This window comes from Apodemus sylvaticus, chromosome 17 (assembly GCF_947179515.1).
Source record: "Apodemus sylvaticus chromosome 17, mApoSyl1.1, whole genome shotgun sequence".
NCBI classification, from domain to species: Eukaryota; Metazoa; Chordata; class Mammalia; order Rodentia; family Muridae; genus Apodemus; species Apodemus sylvaticus.
Genome location: NC_067488.1, coordinates 46,100,785 through 46,107,175, shown reverse-complemented (window position 1 = coordinate 46,107,175; position 6,391 = coordinate 46,100,785). Strand labels below are relative to the sequence as shown.

Sequence of the window (6,391 nt, the reverse complement as noted above, 5' to 3'; positions counted from 1 at the left end):
GGAGGGAGATTGGGAGTGAGGAGGAGGGAGAGGAGGAGGGAGATGGGGAGTGAGGAGGAGGGAGAGGAGGAGGGAGATGGGGAGTAAGGAGGAGGGAGATTGGGAGTGAGGAGGAGGGAGATGGGGAGTGGGGAGGAGGGAAATGAGTGAGGAGGAGAGAGATGGGGAGTGGGGAGGAGGGAAATGAGTGAGGAGGAGAGAGATGGGGAGTAAGGAGGATGGAGATGAGAAGGAGGAAAAAGGGAGAAGGAGGAGAAGGAAAAAGAGGAGAGGGAGGAGGAAGAGGAGGAATGGGAGGAGGGAGAGGAGGAGAAAGAAGAGGAGGAGGGTTCTATAAGCAACTAGAGAGGAAATGGAAAACTGAAACAAGCTCACATCAGACACCGGATAACACCGACATTCAGGAATAGCACTGTGCCTTTTAAGGTCTGAGAAAAATCACTGGCAAAATGTTTGTACAAAGACACTACAGAGCTGTGGTTCAAGAGTGACGATTGTGCCTGATTGTCCAGGGCAGATGAGCAGTTCACCTAGTCCAGAGGCCTGTGAGTCCACAGGTGGACGCGGGTTTGGTTGTTATCTCAGGATCTTAGCTTGAGGAAGACACTGTGCAGAGGAGCGTGTTGGCCCTTCCTGGTCCGGCTAGCCTGGGGCAGGAGCTCCTGGAGGCCCTGTTCTCCCTAAGTCAGCACACTTCAGCTCTGTCCTACCTTGCGGCCCAGAGACAGGTAGGCACTGAGCTAGGAAGCAAGGCAAACGAATCAGCGAAACAAGAACTTCCCTATTTATGCAAGAGCACGGCCTCCGCCTCGCTCTCCACATGCTGGTCCTTCGGACATTCTTGGAAGAAGGACGGAGCCCGTAACTGTGCTCTGTCCCGCCCACTCTGCTAGGTGACTTCATTTATTTGTGCCACTCCCTCATCACAGGTGCAGATAGCGTCTCGGTTTTCCAGAACTAAAAAAGAAGTGTGTCACTTCTGGAGACTCCCGTAGACAGTAAAACCACAGAGCATTGTGGGGGAAGAGAACTGGAGCATTGAACAGAGGACTGCAGCTCAGTGTTAGCACGCGGCGTCTGGCAGATGGGAGCACCTGCTTTCCACTCCCAGAGCACTGCAAGGAGAGGACCGTCCTTTAAAAGAGTCAGGACAGAGGTCCTTTTTGTAGATGCGGGAGCTGAAATTCCAAGTAGAATGTTAAAGAGTTGGAAGAAATTTTCTTTCTTGTTTTTTTAAATGATAGATTTTTACATATTTATATATAAATCACAATCAAACATGATAATTTAGGATGAATAGGAATATTTTTTCTTCTGTTTTATTTCATTTTAAGTTGAACTGACTTATGACTATTTATAGGACATAGAAAGAATTTTAAGTAGTGACTCAGAAATATCAGATATTTGATTTATGCTTATCTTTTATGCCCCCACCCCCATGGGGGTTTCTCTGTGTAATGCTGACTGTCCTGCAACTCACTCTGGAGACTGAAAAATATAAAAATATAAAGGAAGGACATGACTTCTCCTAGGTATGCTGGAGGAGAAAGTTTGTTGAAGAAAAAAGGGTGAACATAGCCAGAGACAGGGACATCTGGGAGACACTACAGTGGATATGACCCCAAGCCACGTGAGGAGAGGGAAGGGGAAAGAGAGGGAGGAGAGGGGAGCCAGGTGCAGCATCTAAGAAGGCAAGAGGTGAAAAGAGAGACAGGTGGCCAAAATATCTGGGTTATATAGGGAACAGCCTCTGGGAGAAGGATAGCCCAGTCCCTGAGCTGAGGAGTCTGAGGCAGAGCAAAGGCTATCCCAGCCATACTCATAACCTGTGACAGGTAGAGACTAAAAGACACTGGGAGAACCTGGCAGCTAACTCCACTTTGATATGTTAAATAGGCATCTCACCCAGGGTTTGAGGATTAACCTAGACCAGGCTGGCCTCAAACTCAGAGATCCACCTGCTTCTTCTGCCTCTCAGGTGGCAATGATTAAAGGCCCGGGGCATCTTCACGGGCTTATACTTTCCTTTCCTAAAGAAAGATTTACTTTTTTCTTTTTTTTTTTGTTTTTTGTTTCTTTTTGTTTGTTTGTTTGTTTTTTGTTTGTTTGGGTTTTTTGGTTTTGTTTTGGGTTTTTTGGGGGGGGGTTGGTTTTTTTTTTTTTTTTTTTGGTTTTTTGGATTTGGTTTTGTTGAGACAGGGTTTCTCTGTATAGCCCTGGCTGTCCTGGAACTCACTCTGTAGACCAGGCCGGCCTCGAACTCAGAAATCCGCCTGCCTCTGCCTCCCAGAGTGCTGGGATTACAGGCGTGCGCCACCACCGCCCAGCTTTTGTTTGTTTTTTTTGAGACAGGGTTTCTCTGTGGAGTCCTAGCTGTCCTGGAGCTCACTCTGTAGACCAGGCTGGCCTTGAACTCAGAAATCTGCCTGCCTCTGCCTCCCAAGTGCTGGGATTACAGGCATGTGCCACCACGCCCGGCTCTAAAGATTTACTTTTATCGTGTGTGTATGTGTGTGGGTATGTGCACCTGAATGCAAGTGCCCACAGAGGTCCAAGATGTCAGATCCCCCAGGAGCTGGGGTTACAGGCATTTGTAAGTCACCCGATGTGGGTGCTGGGAATCGAACTCAGGTCCTCAGGAAGAGCAGCTTGTGCTCTTAACCACTGAGCCATCTCTACGTGTGTGTGTGTGTGTGTGTGTGTGTGTGTGTGTGTGTGTGTGTTGAATAAGGCCTTCTCTCTCTCCTCTATCTTCTCATGCTTCTTCTTAACTTCCTAGAGCATCTACAATAACAAGGATCTCAAAGTTTTAGCTGCCCGAAACACATTATGTTCTTAAACCTGATTGAAAACTATAAAGAATTCATCACAGGGGTTCTTTCTTATCTGTGGCTATTTACCAGGTTTTGGAAATAAAGCCAGCTGAGCCCGAGGCTCTCACTTGTAATCCCTGCAGTCAGGAGGCTGAGGGAGTAAGTTAAGGTGAATGGAGTCTTATCTTAAAAATAAATAAATAATGTTTTCTAAAGGCCAGTGAGATGCTCAGTAAGCGAAGGCACTTCTGGTCGAGCTTGACAATAAGAGCTGGGTTCCAGGGACCCCCATGGTAGAAGGAGAGAATTGACTTCCTCAAATTGTCCTCTGACGTCCATACGTGCTGTGACACACATGTGCCCAAAATCATAGTATATATTAAGATATTAAAAAATGAAACGAAACTCAAGGACTCGGGAAGCAGAGCCTCTCAGACATCCAGTCTGTGATCTGTTTTGTCAAGTCCCTCTTAGCTGTCAAGTGTCTTGTGGCTTTTGGAAGTTCTGCTGTGACTGAGGAGACAAGGGTGCAAAAGACTGCCAAAGTTTGGCATAACTCTCTAAAATAAACATTTCATCTCAACAACCCCCTGCAAAGGTCTTAAAAACCCTTCCAGGGGCCTGGGCAACACTCTGAGAGTCATCGCTTAGACCAGTGCCTGGCTCGTGGTAGACACAGGAAGCCCTATGCCAGGTCCTATAGATGTTTCTCATATAGAGAAGACACTCCACACACACACCCCCAACTCACATCCATAGACACCCTCTGGGGTCCCTGGTAGAGGAGAGTAGGACAGTCCTCCCTTCCTAGTTTTCCTCATCTGTGGATTTAGCCAACCATGAATTAAAAAGACCTGAATAAAAGATTGCATGAACATGTATGGGTCCCCCGCTACCACTGCCTCCCTAAATAACCCAGTGTAACAGCTATGTACACATCCAATTACTTGGCACTAGGCAGTGCAGGTTAGCAGAGAGGACTTGAAGTGTATGGGAGGAGCTGGACAGGGTGATGCGTGCCTTAAATTCCAGGATTGTAACACCAAAGCAGGCAGACTGCCAGCCAGCATTATACAAGACGCCGTCACATTGTCTTTTGTGTAAGGGGCTTAAGAGCTTCTTGTGTTTGTATATCCCTGCAGAGTCACAGCACTAGGGACACCAAGGATAGCCATATTTATGTTCAAATTCTGTTCCTAGAGAAACCCTATCAGGGCCGCAGGCCTGGTGTTAGTACCGAGTCTGCAGCATAAAGGCTAGTGATGCCTCCTCAGCTGGTAGGCAGGCTTCAGCACGATCCAGGTAACCTGAGTTAGAAGCCCCAAACCCATATAATATAAAGATGGAAGAAGACACTGACCCCACAACCAGGCTTCATTGTTCCCATCTGGGAGGCTTTGTCACAAACACACACACACACACACACACACATTCACATACACACACACACACACACACACACACCTCTTACAAAGATCAGTCTCTGCTTTCTAAATAGCTAGAGATGTGCTCATGGGACTCCCACTGAGAGATGGAGAACAAGAATCAGAGGCCTTAGGAAGGTCTCCTGCCAGTCAGTTTTCTCTTCTGCTAATTAAAGCTACACACTAGATTTTAGTCGCTTGGTGACAGACAGTTTCCTGGGTACAAAGTCTACAGTTCTAGCAGCGCCAGCAGTGCCACACTTAGCCAAGACACGTCTGTCTCAGTACTGCTTGATCCGGCTGAGCCTCCTGGGGAAATTAGTTTGTTTTGGAGACATTTGATCTCCTGATCAGAAAGCCTCTGGGCCACACAAGTCATCTGAGACAGTAGCATCATGAAGAAAACACTGAATCCTGTCGCATAATCTTATACAGACAACAAAGTCCATGCTCTGTCCCACTGGAACCCACACTTGACCAAATGATGCTGATTTAAGTCTCAGATGCCGTTGGGATGAGCTGGTGAGAGTCACTCTTGTGTGTGAGAAATGTTCCTTTTTTTTACAAAAATTATTCATGCCTTTTGCAGCCATCGGTGGATCACAGCCACCAAAATGAAGTTCAATCCCTTCATGACTTCTGACCGAAGCAAGAACTGCAAACGGCATTTCAATGCACCTTCTCACATTCGGAGGAAGACCATGTCTTCCCCTCTTTCCAAAGAGCTGAGACAGAATTATAATGTCTGGTCTGTGCCCATTTGAAAGGATGATGATGTTCAGGTTGTTGGAGGGCACTACAAAGGCCAGCAGACTGGCAAAGTGGTCCAAGTGGACAGGAAGAAATACGTCATCTACACTGAGCAAGTCCAGCGAGAGAAGGCTAATGGCGCCGGTAAGGTGGGTGTCACCAGGCTGAAGCTGGACACGGACCTCGAGAAGATCCTGGAGGGGAAAGCCAGGTCCCAGTAAGTAGGAAAGGAGAAGGGCAAATACAAGGAAGAGATGATCGAGAAGATGCAGGAGTAGAACATCTCATGCACAGCTTTCATTAAAGACTGTTTAAGTAAAAAAAAAAAATTCATTCATTCATTCATTCATTCATCACATAATGTTCAGCACTACAGTCTCGTTAATTATGTGACACACTGTGGTGCTTTGAATGAGAAACGCCCTCCATAGGCTAAGGTATTTGAACACTCGGTCCACAGATGGTGGTCATTTTTGGGAAGGTTATGGAACTTTTAGGGCGTGGGTCTTGCTAAAGGAAGGGTGTCATGGAGATGGGCTCTGAGGGTTTACAGCCTGGCTCGGCTTCTCCCCTCTCTGCTTCCCGTGTGAGGATGAAAGCTTGGTCCGCCTGCTTCTGCTCCTCCCCCCTCCCCATTCGTGCTTTCCCTCCCCCACACCATCCGCATGCCTTGCCCACCGTGATGGACTTTCCTTCTGGACTCACAAGCCAGAAGAAGCTTTTTCCTTTCCTAAGATGCCTCTGTTGGAGCATTTTATCACAACAGCCCAAAGGTAACTAAGGCAGATGCTGAGAGTGTACTGTAAAGTGAGGTCTGTGGGTCGGATGTGGTTTAGACCCAGTCTGTCCCCGAAGGGTTTATGTGCTGATAGCCTGGTCCCCAGGGCAGCAGTGTGAGGCAGTGAACCCTTTATGGAAGGATCATTGTGGGGGCTGCCCAGGATGGCATTCATGCCAGCCTCCTTGTGAGTGGTTGTAATTACAGGGGCAAGGTGAGTGGCAGCCGTACTCTGGCTGCCATCTTGTCACGTGATAATCCCTCACCATTGTGATGACGTCTGCCATCGCGTGCTCACCGGAGATCTTAGATTTCAGCTTCTTTGCAAACTGTGAGAGTCAGGCTTGCCAGATGGCTCAGGAAGGAAATGTGCTTGCCGACAAGTCTCACAGCCCGAGTTCAATTCCCAGAGCCCACTTGATGGGAGGAGGGAACAGGTTTCCCCAAGTTGTCCTCTGACTGTGACACATGCTCCCGCCAAAAAAAAACAAATAAATGTTAAAAATTCCAAATTGTGAGGGAAACAATCTTCTTTTCTTTATTTTGATATGGCACTTGTTTTGATAAAGCAACAAAAAAGAAACTAACTGGAGAACATACTCATCCCTTCAAAGTCCTTAACTAAT

The 6,391-nt window shown here is 47.3% G+C and overlaps 1 pseudogene; it reads left to right on the top strand.

Moving 5' to 3' along the window:
* The first annotated feature begins 4,851 nt into the window (after positions 1-4,851).
* On the top strand, positions 4,852-5,265 carry LOC127667948 (60S ribosomal protein L26-like 1; annotated as a pseudogene).
* Positions 5,266-6,391: the final 1,126 nt, after the last annotated feature.